The sequence below is a fragment of the Cheilinus undulatus genome, linkage group 7 (genome assembly GCF_018320785.1).
Source record: "Cheilinus undulatus linkage group 7, ASM1832078v1, whole genome shotgun sequence".
Lineage (NCBI taxonomy): Eukaryota > Metazoa > Chordata > Actinopteri > Labriformes > Labridae > Cheilinus > Cheilinus undulatus.
Genome location: NC_054871.1, coordinates 14350181 through 14367857, shown reverse-complemented (window position 1 = coordinate 14367857; position 17677 = coordinate 14350181). Strand labels below are relative to the sequence as shown.

At 37.9% G+C, this 17677-nt stretch overlaps 1 long non-coding RNA gene across 1 annotated transcript in view; it reads right to left on the bottom strand.

Moving 5' to 3' along the window:
• Positions 1 to 12360: 12360 nt before the first annotated feature.
• The window catches only part of LOC121512229, a 253715-nt gene continuing 248398 nt past the window's right edge, over positions 12361 to 17677 (bottom strand). Inside the window, exon 6 of the long non-coding RNA XR_005992093.1 lies at positions 12361 to 12484. This is a non-coding gene — a long non-coding RNA (uncharacterized LOC121512229). The remainder of the gene's footprint in view (positions 12485 to 17677) is intronic.

Here is a 17677-nt window from a genome sequence, read left to right as displayed (position 1 = left end):
GCCTCTTTTATGCTGTCTTAAGCCAACATTTATAACACTCTGCTGCTCATATAGTGCTGTAATTTTATGGGATTTTTATTAATGCAAGAATGTTTTTTAAACTGTGCAGTGTTCAACCATGACAGATCAGTGCTGTAGAAATCCAGTTCCTCTTTAGTCTTAAGAGGGAAGTTCTTCATGATGTATTCTGCTTCAGTAAAAACGTACTGCAATCAGAGCTGCATCAGATAATCTAGAAATAAAAAAGTGAGCTTAAAGAAAACTATAGCCTGAATATTTTGATATTTGATTAATCATTTTAGTCATATTTTCAAGGAAACACTCAAAATTATGGTTGTTTTGAGGTGAGGTTTTGCAGATTTTCTTTGTTATCTGTGGGATTTTGCAGTACATTTTAGGGCTATGGGCTGTTACATTAAGGAAAAACTCATTTTAAAAGGACCACCAGAAATTTTGATTCGATTGCATAAGCAAACACATCTATTAACCATAGATACAATTGACAGATCAGTCAAAATCAAAGTATTCCTCTACTGCCCTGCTTGTAACAGCATAGCATGCAAATTAATTCAGTTTCATTCATAATTATGGCCAGAAGAGTGGCATGTATGCATAAAGATCTGTTTAGCACAGTTGGTAGAGCTGGTGCCCATAATAGAGGCTACAGTCAAAGATGTGCCGTTTGTTTGTTCAAATCCTGATCCTGAAGCTGTTTCATGCATATCTTTACCATCTCTCTCAGCTGCCCTATCAAATATTGGCAAGAAGTCTTCAATTTAAATGTGGAAATAAAACAAAACACACAAGTATGATAGTTGGATCAATAAAGATGCTTTTAACAGCTCCTATTTATTCTAAAAACCTTTAAGTATGTATTTCTGATATATACCTACATGCTTACACTAAAACTTAACATGTACTTAAAGTTTGTATTTTGCACTCTTTAAAAAACATTTCCACTGATGTGCAGTCTCCACAGTCCTCTCCCCCTGCAGCCGTTTGAGCGGCCCCAACAGATGCCAGCCAGCTCCCACAGTGACTGTTTGGTTTTGCAGGTTTAATTCCCGATGGGTTTGGGTCCAGAGTGATTAGGCTGAGCCCTAAAGGCCAGCGGGCTTGTCAGGTGTCTCCACACATTAACGTTGTTCTGCTCACACCCTGAGCCGACAGCACAGCGAGGCAGAGGGGGAAAGAGAAACACTGATCTGTCGTGGTGGGAGGCACACGGAGATGGAGAGAGACACTTGCATTGTTCATATTTTAAATGAGACTAACAAAGAAGTTTTCTTTCGATTAGGAATAATGGGACTTCTGTGGCATTTAGGATACAGGAGGTCATCAGTGAGCTTTACAAGGTTAAAAGACTATTGATGGGGTTCTGCCTTCTTTGCTTTTTTTAGGCTCAGTTAAACTTAGTCATAGGTTTAAGGTGGTTATAAAATAGAGTTTAAAGCGTGCTTCATATAGAGACTTTATTTTCTGTACCAATAGGTACAATGAAGAAATATTTGACTAATAAAAGACAGTAGGATAAGAGTTTGTGTATGTGTGTCAGAAAACATTTGTTACATGTGCACAGCACAAGTACAGCAGCAGTACCTCTTTGTTCACAGGGGGCGTCAAAAACAACATTAACTAAAATTTGCTCACAGGAGCTTTAAACACGAAATCTGAAACTTGTGATGCACTCTAACAAAAGGACTTAACTGATTTTGATTACTTTATTCAAAGAACATTAAAAAAAGTTAAATAGTGTCGTTTTAAATGCATCTAAGAGCAAGAAAGAAAAAAAAGAGTAGTGTATAACTGTGAGCAGAATTTGTATATGCACAAAACCTCTCAGAGTTTTGGGGCTGTGCTGGACACAAACAGGATAAAACTTCACTCTTATTTAAGCTGAATATTTTCCTGTCAGCCCCCTGGTAGGTTTTCCACATAGAGCCAGGGGAAGCTGTGGTGAGGACCCAGCATGGGAATAATGCTTTGTACATCTTTTTTTCATACCACAGGTGTTTAGGAAAGCAATGTATGTAGAAAACTCCTGCACACTGTCTGCCGTACAGAAAAATAATGATTTTGAATAATGAAAGAAGAATCCAAAAAATAATAATTGCATTTTAAATTGCAGTCACAGAACTGGAGGAAAAAATTGAAATTAGATTATCCCACCAAATTGTTGTTATTCTTATTTTTGAGGAGTACAGATGTAAAAACAGTAATGGTTGAAACGTGTCGGTCACACAAATATTGCTCAGTAATTTTTAGGGGTGCACAGCACTGGATGTTTGACATAATCCCATATGCTGATATCTATAAATTCATTCTAACTGATAGTAATATATAAATGTAGTTCATATGTAAAACTCCAGTCCTTAAAACTTTTATCAACATTTAGAGAGCAGGATGAACAAAGAAGAGACCAAAGCTGATATAGGTCTGATGTTCCTGCCTAAAACGCCACAAACTTATTTGTGGATACAGCTGATATTTATGGACAGGAATTTTTAATATCTGCCTAAAATGATAATTAACTTTTTTAGATAATATTTGAAGATACCTTTATAATGCTGATCATATTGTGTATCCCTAGCAATTTTAGCATGACAATACAAAGACTACAGCAGAAAAACAGATTAGTAAATGTTTAAAAAAGAAACATTTACATACAGCAAATTGGTTAGAATTGTCCATATTTTAATATTTTATGATACCATATGTTTTAAAATGATAATACTTATGCCATTTTAATCATACATAGCATCATAAAAACCTAAAACTTTGAAAGGAAAAAAAAGTCTCATTACAAAGACAAGTGTGGACAGGAATGAATCCATTAAAATTGCTGGAAAACTCCTGTACAGTGTCTTTTAGTACTGAAAAATTTCCAACATATTTGATTATTGTTGACAGAATGCAGAAGTTTGTCATTAAACAAAAAAATTAACCAATATTTGGTGCCTAGGACTTCCATTGTTGTTGCCGTTGTCTCAAAATAGGTATTGATATAATTTGATTTTATTAGAATTATAAGAAAGTTTAAAATGAAGTTATCTTGACAAGCCAAGTACATGATCAACAACACCATCTTTCAGAATATACCCATGTCATGTGGAGCACATGGTAAACAAAGAAGTTCAGTTATTGGCACAACTGCTCTTTTTCCCTTCCTGATGACATTTAGTTTCTTTCCGTCAGTAAAATCAACACACTGATGGATGCTACCTCAACATTTTCTTTAGCCTTTAACCCTAAAACCATCAGTGTAACAACACCGCTGTCATTTCCCTGCTGGATTCAAATAAACTTGCATTGTTTCTGTGCACAAACAACTTCCTGCATGCAGACATGTAGCTTGTTAACGGGGGTGGGTAACCAAAAAATAAAACCCCTCTTCCTGCTTCTGACCTCCAACCCCATCCTACCCCACCCACAGCCAGCGCTTACACAGCATGGTGCAGCTATAGGGGGGTGGAGGGATGGCGTTAGGCTTTAATGCATGTGTATGCAGAGGAGGTGATGGGAGGTTTTCCACTGGGGGGGGGACTTGTGTCCTGTTCAGAGGGAGTTGAGAAATAAAGTGGAGGAGGGAGGAGAGAGGGGGGAGATGAGGAGACCTGCTGAGAGGGCAGCCTATATACAGTCCTCCTCCTTCCTGCTATACCTCTCCCTCCATCCCTCGCCTCTTTTCACCCTCCTCCCCCTCCGTCTCCCTCCGTGGGGGCAAAGTACATTACATGCTTGCTAATCAAACCTCCATTACAAGTTTGGAGGGAATGAAGCAAGAGAGTGGAGTCTTCTCCTTTTTTCCTCTTTCTGCTCACTTCACTGTGTCTGCTTCATCTTCCTCCTTCTCCTCCAGCTTCACTCAAACTTTCTGTACTCTTTGATCGTGTGCAACATGAGAAAGTGAAACTACATCCATGACATGTACTGCTAAAATCTTTTAAAAAACTAAATACTATTAATAAGTGTCCTTTGATAAAAAAAGATAGCACATTAAATGATTTGCTTTGCTTTGATGAAGCCTCACACCAAGCCAAAGTATGTGTATATTAGTCTGAATCAATCAGAATGAATTTACAAAATTAAGTTTGGTGAACTTTGTCCAGAGAGTTTTGTGCCAAACTTATACCATTTAGTAGATGTATGGCACAATTAAATACTTGAAAAATCCACCCCAGATTTGGCAAGTAAAATGTAGCTTAGCAGCGAAGTTTTTTCTGGTGTGTAATACCAGCACAGAGTCTGTTCATGTTAGCACTGACAGCATCTCAACTGCACATATTTATTTGCAACTGCACACCTATTTATTTGAATTAAACAGCATAAACTAAATAAAAGCTTGAAGGGATAGAAAACAGTAGAACTCCTGTAGAACTCCACTAACTCATCACAGACCAAGATTTAAACTTTTATGATTTTTCTGAAAGTTTACTCATTTTGAAAACTGTTTGATACCACAGCAACAAAAACAGAAAATCCTTGGTACCCAATACTTCATTTTTAATCACTAAAAATGGCAGGCAAACTCCTGCATACTGCCTAAATTGCATGCATATGTGCTGGCGAAACCATTATTCCTCTCCACCTTAATCCAGTTGTCTAAATATTGCCAACAAATTTGTACAAAATGGTCATCTGGTCATCACATTACAAGATTTTGATTTTGGTATGATTTCACAAACTGATTTTGAACAATTTTGAACCCTGTTTGATACTCCAGCAACAAAATTACAAGTTACATGTACCCATTAATGTGCAATACTTTGCTTTAAATTATCAAACATTGCAGGCAATCTGCAATCTATTCACCATGTTGTCCAATTTTTATCTTGCATACGGCACCAAAAAATCACTGAACTGTCGTGCCGATTTGACTGGTTTGAAATTAAAGATGCAATGGGGTCTCAAATAGGTCTTGAAAAAGGTATTAATAGAATAAAACTTTGTGCCTGATTTTCCATATACACCCTGTTTGAGAATCAAGTGTATTTAATGACACCTGCATATATTACAAATTTTACAAATCAATTTGCATGACAATAATTTTTATAGTTGGAACCTTCTCACCACAAAGTTTGACAATTAAAATTTAAGTCTGATTCTGAACTGCTGGACAGAATCATGGTAAATGTACACTGCTTTTTTAAGAGAATTCATCAAGGATATTTCTCACTTCTAAAAGTTTACCTATTGAACCTTAAAGTCGTGTGCCCTAACTTTTTTCCTAAATTTTAATGGTTAACGCACCTCATTCTGTCAGATTAGTCCTCTCTAAAAGCAAAATGTGATTCAAAGGTTACAGAGTTCAAGCATTCTCATGGTACTTTACACAATTTTTGGACTAAGCATGACAAAAGGACCCCTTAACTTTTGAAAATGTAAATGACATGAATACAAGAATAGTCTGACAGGTTCTGTTTAGAAATTGTTCTAAATTGTTCAGAAATTAAGTAGTAAAAAGTATTTTTTTAATAAGTTGAGAGGCTGTGGTCACAGACATCTTTTTATTAAAGTGGCATGTGAACAATCAACCAAGCAATCTTAATTTGTATAGCATTAATGTCATAACCAAAGTTATCTCAAGACACTGTACAATGAGGCAGGTCATGACTGTACTCTTTGCTTTAGAGTTTAATGCTCAGCACTAAGCAACCTTTGGTCAAGTTTTAGTGGCAAGGAAAAACTTCCAGAAAACCTCAAGCAGAACCAGACTCGTGTTGAAGGACTATCTGCCAAAGTGGTGTTAGGGTTGGAAAGGGATAGAGGGAAAAGCATAAAATGAGAGAAAGGAGATGTAGAAAGATAGGAGAGGGTGATGCAGGAAAGGGGACAGGGGGGCAGTGACTATTTAAATATGTAAAACCAGTGTAGTTCAGCATTTTAAGCACTCAGCATCCTAAGTGCAAATCCACCTTTTACTCTAGCTGTTTGGTCTCTCTCACTTTGTTAAATAGCTCAACCTTTGGGACACTGCTGTGCCCCTCTGTGTTACTTCTTTCTTACTGCCCGAACAAAATTAAGAAGAGGCGAGACTTCTGGTACTACATTTATCGACAACAATGGTGAAGCACAAACTAATGACATGGCTTTTCAAAGGTAAAATTATAAAGTCTAATTCTGCAGCTAATGCCAGGACATGGATCATGCATTGTGCACAGTTTTATATTTTATTGGTAAAGTCCTTGAGTAAAAGCAAAATTGAGCATTTGGAGTAATTTGAAACAGACCTGACAGTCAGAAGTCCCAGGAGCCAAGCACTCTTAGTGAAAGAAACAATGTTATTGGACACCACAGACTGGAAAGTAATGAAGGAAGTCTGAGTGACATCACCATTGGTTACAGAGACCATCTTTTAAACCATAGTGGTCACCTTTCTGAAAATGTTACTACAGATTAACTGTCTTACATCCTAGTAATGGACAGGTAGAGCTGAGGTGGGTCTTAAAGCTCAAACAGCTTCCATGCAGATGTATCAGTTGTGCCCTTAATTATCAATAACTCCTTCTAAAAACCAAAATAAAGGAGTGATTCTTTAACCAGGCTGCAAAAATTTTATTCTAATTGTAAAAATGGGCATCCTGTGTCCTGTGCTTTGGCAGTCAACCTCATATGAAAAATTGTAAAATTGCAGTTTTTTGCACTTCAGCACTGGCTTGATTTTTTCAACACTGTAGAATTCCAAATGGTGGACACAGTACCTTAGTTTCTTTTTGAAGATGTTAGAGACAATTAAAGACTAAATTGGGATTCTTTTCCCCTCATTCTCTGTCTCTCATAAGCACAAAGTCCCAGTGCCCCCCACCCACACTAAACTCAAACATTTAATAGAAATTTTGAGTATAAGCTCAAAAAGTTTTCTCCACTTTAGCTAAACAGTCTGAAATGGAAAACATCCAAAGTAGATGTCTAAAGGTGGTTATCTTTTCAAGTGTTTGGACACCACTCAAAATTTTCCTCCAGTGTTTACATTTTGCCTTTTTGGCAAGGCTCACTCAAGGATGATGAGATAAAGACACTGAGTTTTACAGTGTTAATGGTAGAACACTGAAAACACTCCTACACTTTTGAGGATCTTGGTGGGGTCAGAAAAGTTTGTTTACTACACCCAAGACTAAGAAATTTGTCTATTAAAAGAGAGAACATAAACAATAAGATTAATAAAACAATGACCGCATCTGATACACAGCTTTCTTATTTGTGCACGAGTAAGTAAAGACCTCGTAGGAGCTGAAGAGTTTATTTGGGATCATTAAGCAGTGTCAAGGCATGAAAATAATAACCTCATAGTTTCTAGACCACTTTTTATAATCCGAGAGCCTGCCCTTTTTTGCTTTCTTGATTTTTTTTCTACACCCATGTACCCTTATTGTGAAGTTAATGCTGGATCCAGTCGCCTCTTTCAGCAGCAGTTAGTCATCATGTTCCAAGTGGATAGTAGACTTCTCAAAGGCTACAAGCTGCTTTCATATAGTTGTGTATCATACTATATGCAGATGATATAGTTCTCACCATGCTTAATTATTTTTATACCTTTTGATCGGTCATGAAATAGACTTGTGAGCAGAGTTTAATGATGGTGCTGTGATCTTTGTGGAGACCTTAGATATCCTTGTAAGGGCTCTTAACTTGCTGAGTGAGGGGGGTGAAACATTGGTAATGCATGTCTCCGGGGCCAAAACAAAGATCCTGGCATTCAGGGACATCTGTGTCTGTAAATGGTAAGAGAGTGGAAATTGTGGAGCAGTTAACCTATCTTGGCAACGTAATCCATCATTCCACTAACTGTGAGGCTGATATCAACTGCAGACTTGGACTCGGGCATGGGGCGACTGGTTCGCTGGGCAAGGCAGTGTGGCACACATGGTATCTGAGCAGACAGACTGAAGTCAGAGTCTTTCAGTCCTTGGTCCACCTGTTCTTACCAGACTCTTTTGAGGCCTGGATGTTGACTGGTGCTGATTGGACCTCTTTGTGACAACTTCTCTTTCGTTCATTTTTTGAGTATCGTTTGCAAGATCTTGTCGGACATGCTCTAGAGGGCGGGGATGGGAAGGGTCAGTTGTCCAATGCTTTCATGGGTGCCTGCCGCACTTTCCCAGACCTGATCCAGCTCACCGTATACTAGGTGCCCAGGACTCAGTGGGCTGGACCAGACGTCGGTGGCGGGCAGCATGATTTTTGTAGGGCTCAGCTTGACAGATACCTTGAGAGATGGGGCAGGGGCCTGGCTAAATGATTAACCACAGGCTGTAGAAATATACGAATCCATTTCATTATCTGTGCTTTTCCAAACAACCTTCTTGTAGATACTGGGTAACACCCCCACCCAACAGCCTCATTATGCACTGTAACATGAATATGGGTCAGTAAGCTGACGAACCTGATGACACAGAGCCAAGTTGTTGCACAGGAGAAGAGGGTGAGCAGTGTGTAATAACTCGGGTGAAGGAAGAAAAGAGAGAGAGATGTTCTCAGTCCCACACTGAAACTTGAGATAGGAGTGTAGCTGTTGACTGGAGAGAGAGAGAGAGAAGTAGAGAGTTCAGATGAGCGATGAACAGACAACGCTTGTCCTCAAGTCAAAGAGCTCCAGTGGCTAAAAACCCCATCGGGCATTAATACAGATACACACACACATGGACAGGTGATACATCATGTGTGCAAGAAGGAGGGGAAGCTGGGGAGTGAGAGAGTGAAAAGAGGGGATGGACAGATGAGAAGGTGAAGTGGGAGGGTTGAGGAGCAGGAGAGTGAGGCAAACAATGAAGAGCAACGGACAGTTTAATTTGGTACAGTTTACTCATGAATAAATAATTATTATGATAAAGATGTACTTGTGTTAGTTTTAGTGAGTCTTTAGTTCTTTTCGCCATCATGTTTAGTGGTGTTCTTTCCATTAACTTTGAACTTATGCAGAGCTTGTTACATTATTTGGATATAACAATTTCACTCAACTTTTATGGCTCCAATGGGATATTTTTCTTGCAGCCAAGTGAAATTGCACTGATTTCTTTAAAAATACAATGCATCAGTAATAAAATGATAAAACACACCTATGTTACAACCCCACATATAACAGTGTAGTCCACTGTAAGATAACTGCAAATCCCTAAACTTTAGGGAACAAAGATTTTCAAAGGACTAAACAAACTGCACACAAACACTTTTCGTCAAATATCACCATAGTCATGTAAAAAACTCATCCTTTGCAATTTCATCCTTGTATGTAGAAATGTAGAATATTTGTGGCTAGACAAAATAGCTTCTAGGCCCAGTCAGCCCCTTCTATTTGGTAACCTATGGGGAAACAGAACAAACTCAGCATACATGCAGTATATGAAATACACTTAAAAGATTAAATTTGATGCGTGGTTCTCAAATTACCAACATTCCTAGGTGAATAATTTCACATCCCAATAAGCGCTAATTACAATTGTCAAGTACTCTGAAGCACAGAAACCAGTTAGGAAACAGTCAAAATTATGCAATTTATTTAAGAAAGCATCACAATAGTAATCCTCCTTGCAGGTTAACATCCACATCCCTGTGCTGAATAACACCATTCAGTGTTTCAGCTCTATGTGAGTATGGCCTGATACAACCTACATACAACTTTATCTCTAGTTTCTATATCAAAGTAGTACTTAACAGCACTGTTCGTACAGGATGCTATCAGTGCTATCTGTTCATGGTTGTTTACACTGGATTAAAAAGCATTATGGTAGCATTGCAGTAGCCATGAACTAGAGCTACAAGTGGCGAGCAGTTGCGTCATAATTTATGCAGAGCATCTGACGTAGCTTGTGGGCATGAATAAATATAGAAAATATTAATAATTACTGAAGTGCAATAGTGATAAAGGTGCTGGCTAGCAAGGGATTTTAATTTAAGTGTTTAGCCAGTTAAACGTGGTCATCCCTCTGTCAAAAAACCTTTAAAATCAACAGTTCTGGCCCTGTATAAACTTATTTTCTTTTCTACTTATTTCATGCACATTTTACTTGCTTGCCTAATAAAGGCTCATTTATACTCTATGCATGTTCAAATACAGTGCTTAACAAATTTATTAGACCACCACCCAAAGTAAGGTTTATGCCCCAGCTGCCCTAAATTAACAGCATTAGTAAAAATTGGTAAAACCAAAATAATTTTTTATGTTTCTGCAATGGTTAATACACTAATATGAAGAAGCTCTTCAACTGAAATGATATTTTTAATGTTAAAATAGAATTATTATTGTTGTCCATGAATTTTCAAATTTACTGATTTACAAAAAAAAGAAAAAAATAGTAAAGCACATTATTATTTCTTGATTAATATGTCAAATTATAGTTATTTACTTGCATTCCTGAACAGAAAAATTAGTTTTAGTGGTTGAATATTATGCTTGATTAATTTCTGACTTCTCAGAGAAGCCCAGTGAGCAGGCTCAAATTTGGGTATAAAAAGTTGAATTCAGTTTGAAATTCCTCATTCTTGTTCAAAATGGTAAAATATGGAGAGCTCACTGAAAATGAAACAGTCGGCATTAAAGCACGTCATGATGCTGGATGGTCTCTGAGACAGGTGCGCTAATAAATTTGTTAAGCACCGTAGATCCATGCATTTTAAAGTTAAAACTGTCGTTGCCCTCATACTTGTGTGCGTCTCTTACGTTTTTATAAATGTTACCACTAGAGGTTGCTGTCTCTCAGGGAGCTACTTGACTACTAAAAAGAACGGTCAGTCCTCTGCTCTGTTCTGTAGTTGTCTGTCTTTGTGACTAGGTGAGCTAACATCAATGTTACATTTGTATTCTATAACAGCTATCTCAGTATTCAACAATATTTCCTAAGAAAGCTCAATTAAGTTCCATCTTTTTTCAAATGATGCTTCTTCACTGTGTTTTGATACTCTGAGTTGAACTGTTGGCTACATTGCTCAACACTGCCCCCATAATTGGCAGTGATATTGCTTAGTTTGGTCGGTATCCCTATGCTTCAAGAGAAAAGACGAAAAACTGAAGAAATTAACTCAGCCTCAGAAATACTCTTAAATACTGCAGATGTCAGTTGAGAATATGCTGCAATACAGTAACAGGAAAATGTATTGTTGGATGTAAAATCCACCTTTAAACAGGTTAAGTTTCTTGACCTTTGAAACAAAGTTGTTCAATAGTTAAGTTTCAACCGCTGACATAACGTCCAGCTTTATGGCAGCAAATCTACTCACTTGTTGTGGTATTTCCAAAAAAAATTGCAAATCTTAACAGAATATCTTAGCGGAAACACATTTTCAGCTTAAATTAACAACAGAAAGTTTTCTGCTCTTACAGAGTTTTAATTGTTCTTGATGTTCAAATATTTTGGATGCATAAAGTCACATCCAAAAATTAAGTCAGGTGATCTGTTTTAACATTAAAATACTAAAGTTGGAAGCATGTTTTGGGCTAATAGCTGCACTTATATTTAAAATTATATTCTGTGTTACGTGAGGTAATGGGGTGGTGAGATGAGAGGGGAGAGGAAGCAAGTGATGGACAGCTCAAGGGAGGGAGAGAGAGAAGAGGGGGAGATGGAGGGATGAAGGGAGGTGTAGAGTGCAGCAGAAACTTCCCATGCTGGCCTCCCAGTGTGGCTACGTAATGAGGGCAAGGGACACAGACACACACACACACTGATGGACACACACTCGGGGCCGAGCACGGCCCCACGGCTGATTAGCGGCACACAAAGGCCCCAAACAGAAGTAGCAGAGGACACACAATGGGAGCAGGGCCTCAAGGCGTGGTTTACTTCTGCCCCGAGGGAGGGGGGCAAGAGAGGCAGGGAGACAGGGAGAGAGAGAGGGTCCCACTGAGCTGGACAGGCAAACGAAGGAGGGGGATGGAAGAGGGGTTCGCTGGGGTTAGAAAAGTGACAGAAGAAGAGAGGAGTTTTGTTTTTGTCCTGATGAAGACGTGCTGGGTTTACACTGGGTTCTATTTGCAGTTAGAGCAGCTTCAGGAAACAGGATGAATGAGTCAGGGTCACTGCTGCTTGTCCTTTGTCCCATCCAGGCTCCCATACACCTGTTATTGAGCGTGTTTTACAGTTGGAGACCTCAGATTTTAAAGAATATAAATATGCTTTAAATGTTTTTTTCCTGACTAGAGTGAAAATTCCAAACAAACAGAGGAAAACAATTTTATGTTGGAGTATGGTACTATGATAGAACTATGGTAGTATGTGTTTATTATTTAGCATCGTTAAGACATGGCTCGAAAGACATGACAAAAACATAGGAGACGTACAGTTTAACTAAAAAGAGAAAATGTTTTATTACAAGATATTAACAAAATGATCAACATGTAAATGAAACAGGAACTAAGCTTACATGTATAACTAAATGCCATCAGGAATCAGTAGCAGAGCAGCGTGGAGATTAACTGGTGGACTTCATACACCTGGGAGATTGGCCAGGTCTGCTCAGGTGTGGCAAACACCACCATCCCAACAGGAACCTGTAGGAAAAGACGAGACAGACACAAGCACAGGGGCAGCACACAATACAACAGCAGGCCCAATAGCCAGGAGGCCATCACAATCAGTTTACATGCACATTTGAGTCAGGCTACAGTTAAAGCCCCATTACCCTATTTAACTGGACTACTGTCTTTGTCAAGTTTACATGAACAGTGGGAGAATCAATTTATTGACAGAAGTATGTTAAACTCCACTACACTAAGTGGTGTTTTGTCTCATTCAGCTAGTTACTGTAGGCCCTTGTTCCAGTTGGCCTCACTAACCACTTCTGTTTCCACTGCAACTGCAAAAACATGAACAATTTCACAGCTTTGTGCATTTCTTACTCATACCTTGGAGAGTTTAGAACCTTGATCTTTAGCCACTTTGGTTTCCAATTGTAACTATTTTGATTGATATCTGCTGTTTTTTGTTTCCAACTGTAACTATTTTGATTGATATCTGCTGTTTTTTAACTGACTATTTTTGTTTTCTGTTGTGCATATAATCTAAACAGTACTGCAAATGGGGAAAACCTTGATGTTCTTTAGAGAATATTTTGAGCGATACATCCAGCAGAGGATAAACAGCCTGTTATAGATTACTCTTGCATATTTCTGGCATTTTGTATGTGCATGTTGGTCACCAAAATCTGCAGTTTGACTTCAGGTGTAAAGGATTATTATAACATGATGATAAGGCAAGCAATCTGGTTTAAAGAGGACAAGAAGCTCCATTCACATTAGATATCTCAGAGAACTGAAATGCATGACCTTCAGTACTCTGCCTCAGCTTGGTTTACCTTGATATTACCTGAACAAACAACCAAGGTAATAAAATATACTAACTGCTTAGAGGCAGAGTGATGCCTCACCATCCTAGGAAAAAATGCCACATACATGCCACTGAATGATACACATCAGATAGGATTTAAAAATGGGTGTACTCTATGGAGACTGCACTAAACTGCTGACGCTCTCCCTTTAGCTTATGGTGATAACTGAAAGTGGAAAATAACACAACTACTGCTTTGATTAGCATTTATGCTATTCTACGTGCTTCAAAAAAAAAGGCACAGAGACTGAGGAGTGTCCTCACAGCCCCTTGTCCAGTCCAACTGAGGTCCATACATGAAAGAGGAAACTGATCTCCAACCACACCATCCATCATCCACTACAAATTCAAGAAATGTGTTTTAGTAAAATTAAGGCTAACATATTTACATGTATCATAAAAGTGTTTTTTAGTAGGAGAAACAAAAAAAATCGACTTTTTCTTACTGCATATAACTACACTGACCATTCAGTAAAGTAGGAAATGCTTCATTATCTTCTACGCAGCCTTCATTACATGCCCTGTGCTTCATCAAAACCCTACAAGAGTAAAATAGATAAATAAGGACAGCAGCCACTAAGTTCACATGTTCATTTGCTCAAATAACACAAAATGTCAATGGCAGCAATGACACCAGAGTGCTCCTTTTATTATGTAATCTTGTTTGGCACACCGGTATCCTTAAAACGGGTAAATCATTTGTATTATTAAAAAAAAAACATACTGTTTTATTCACACTGTATCACTTTATTCAGTTAGGTCTTGACCCAGTGTTCTTTATGAGGCTCTGTGCTCACTGACTCATCACTAAGTCGCTGCACTTTAAATAGGATAGACAGTGACAGAGGCAATAATTCTCCTTCTATAATCACTCCTCTACGGTGTATGGACACAAGAGAATATAAATGAACTGCAGAGAAAAAGGACATAATAGAATATAGAGAAAGATTTGCAAGACATTACATACAGGACATCAACACCTTAAAGGCCCTTTGTACTGTGAGATTCTGCTCCATCTTTGACTTAAGGTTGGCTGTAGCTGCATACTGACCAGATGTGTTGGAGAGATGCTCCTTAAACACACCATCCAACATTTTTCACATCATCACACCATCATACTTGTAACATCCTTTAAACATCAGAAAGTTTCAGCAGTCATCTACCATGACTGGATGGGCTGAGGAGGTGGACTAGAATAAAAATGAAAAAACAAAGTGATAGACGGTTATTTCTGTCGAAGTCTTCTTCAAAATCCAAACTAAAACCAACTCATACTTAAATGTTAGAACCCACCAATTAACAACAACTACCACATTAAAATAGATTCTGCTGAGGAATACAAGGGAAAAGTTAGTGGACAAACCTGCAGCCTGTGTTCTGAAAATTCTATTGAGGCTTGAAATAGTAGTTTGGTAAGTTTGCATGTAAATACAGGGCTACTGAGTTAAAGTTGTATTTTTTGCCCACCAATAGATGCTGAAAAGATATGTATACACACTTTTTCACTTGGTTTCCCACAGTATTTCCAGTTTTACGTACCTATACCAACATGCCAACTGCAGATTCAAATACTTTCTTTTTCCATTTTATTAGTTTGGTGTAAGAACAATTTTATTTGGCAATTTTATCTCATGTTTGGCCTTGAAAGAAGAAGAAGCACTTAGGATTAAATACTTTCCAGTATCAAATTGATACAAACATCACCTACTGATATCACTTTATACCACATAATTTGCCAAATGAGCCAATGTCTGTCAACAAGGCTGATATTAGATTTTTCTTACTGAACTTAAGTTTGAGTTTATTTCTTATTTCACACAGTCAAAGTAGACTTATAGCAAAAGAAAAACAATATAAAATATTCCCATGGGAAAAAAGAAAAAAATGTTTGATAGGAGTAGGAAGAGGCTGGTGCTTATCTTGTCCTGTCCTTTTTTTAACTATAAATAATCATCTTCATTAGTCAAAAATTTACATTAATATTTCAGTGATCACAAATACACGTATTCCCAACCGTATTCATCTTCATAATTCACAAATTTACAAACATAATTCTGTCCTCGTAACTACTCACATATACAACCAAGCCATATGTATTTTTGATCTCTTCCTCATATGGTTCATTTATCGATAATTTATCACTGAAATGTGTGTGAAATTTCCTCAATTTCAAACCTTTCAAAAGTCATTTTTGCTTCGTCTGAGTTATTCTTTCAGTCAATTCCATAATGTCACCCCACAAACAGAACTGCCCATGCTTTTCAGGGTTGTCTTGACATTCTGCTATATAAAACAAGATTTTCCTCTTAAATCATATCTTTCCTCTCTATCTTTGAACAGATTTTGAATTTTATATGCGGCTTTATATGCAGTTTAAAATGTCACCAAATCCATGAATTTCATAGCCCGGACTTTTAAAATAGTGAATGCCAATGATTACCAACATTATTTATTTATTATTATTGGTACAGCACTTTAAGATATCATAGGATATTGGGTGCTGGTTTAGCTCAGCTGGTAGAGCATAAACTGAGACTGAAGTCTTCAACGCACTGGATTGATTCCTGATCTCAGTGCATCTTTGGTGCAGGTCTTCCCCGACTCTCTCTCCCCATGTTTCCTGTCTCTCTTTAGCTGTCCTATGAAAGGAAAATTTCTAAAAAATAATCTTAAAAAAGATACCACTGGATACATGAAGACAAATTATGATGCAATACACTGTGTTGTGTACACCTCTGCCTTAAACAGTGTTATAACAGTCTTAAGTTTTCTTAAGCACAATTAAACTAGACTAAAACTGGTAAAAAAAAATTGTGTTTTGAGAAAATTAAAGAGATGATGAATGAAGGCCTGTGTATGTAGTTCAAATGTGGTCATTTACTTAATAATAACTGTTTGAGTCACAGCTACCACAGTGCATGATGGGAGCTTTAAAATCATCCCAGCTCTCTGCATAGATTAGCATCTACATATTTCTACAGAGAATGAATATTATATGGCAACAACTAATGAACACGGCCTTCTTTTCACAGGAGCGGCACCCGCTGTAATCTCCGCTGTTCAATTAGCTGCACTGACCGGGACGCCACCTACACTTCATTAAAAGAGAGGGTAAGGTATGGAATTAACCTCTCTCCTCCTTTCTTTCTTTAACTCTCCACACCCCTTATTCTTACCAACAAAAAAATGTTTCTGTTCATTTAAAACATTATTTCTCCTTATTTTACCTTTTCAAATGGAAGCTTGTGAAATACTCTCAAGTAACAGTAGAAAAAAGGGAAATAGTGGGAGGTGGAGGGGGGTATAAATCCACAAAGACAATTTAGCTTTTCTGCCTCTTTTCCTGTTTTCCAATTACTTAATGCTATTTAAATACAGCAGAGCTCTCTGTCTCTCTCTCTCTCTCTCTCACACACACACACACATTAGTGGTCCTTAGCATGAAGAGACTCCTGAAATAAGTCACGCAGTAATTGTATTTGATAAATCATAAAGGGAGCCCATCAGAGAAGAGCTAGCTGTAATAAAATGATAAAATGGACAATTATGAAAAAAAAATCCCCGGCCTTTAATTTCCTAAACACACTCTGGAGAGAGGGAGTTTAATCCAGAGTGAGTTGACGAGATGCTCAACACGTTCATGTGTCTGCTCTTTGACACTTTGAATTACACCACAGATGTCTGAAATGGTCGTAACACTAACAGAACAAGGATTTAGCCTCAAATGATATTTATTCAACGGTTGACCTCTCTTGTGTAGTTCTGTTACAGTCACTGGAAGATCAGCAAGGCCAGCATTTAGATCAACAGTATGAGAGATAAAGAAATGAAATATTAAAACACCTTGAATAAATATTTGCTTCTTTTTTAGCTATTAGCCTTCTGCCCCGTATGTATTTAAATGTCTTCTCATAATTTTTCCTTTTCAAAGCTCTTGATGACACTTAAACACAATACAACAAATTGTTGGATTGCTTTTAGTTTTATTCCAACATTTAAACACTTTTCCCTGAGTCTGTCTGATCTCCAACCTAGGTGTGTCATTCGGCAGCCAAGGTCAAGCTCAATGGCATCACTTTTGTCAAGGCCTTTTCACCCCTGGTGATAGACTGCTAGCAGTTTTCATGCCCTTAGGACATCCACAGCACAACCAGGGGCTCATGGCAGCACTAGTATCTGCCCAGACAGTGCCCTAGGCCATGCTTACTCGCCACATCCACTTCTTACTCCACCCTAAAGGTGTGGACATTAATTTTTCAACTGATTATTTCCCATACCACTGCTATTATGTAAGGACATCCAGAGTAAGACCAGGGTTGTGTCGATCCTCCTTCCCACCCCGCATGGCTTCAGCCAGA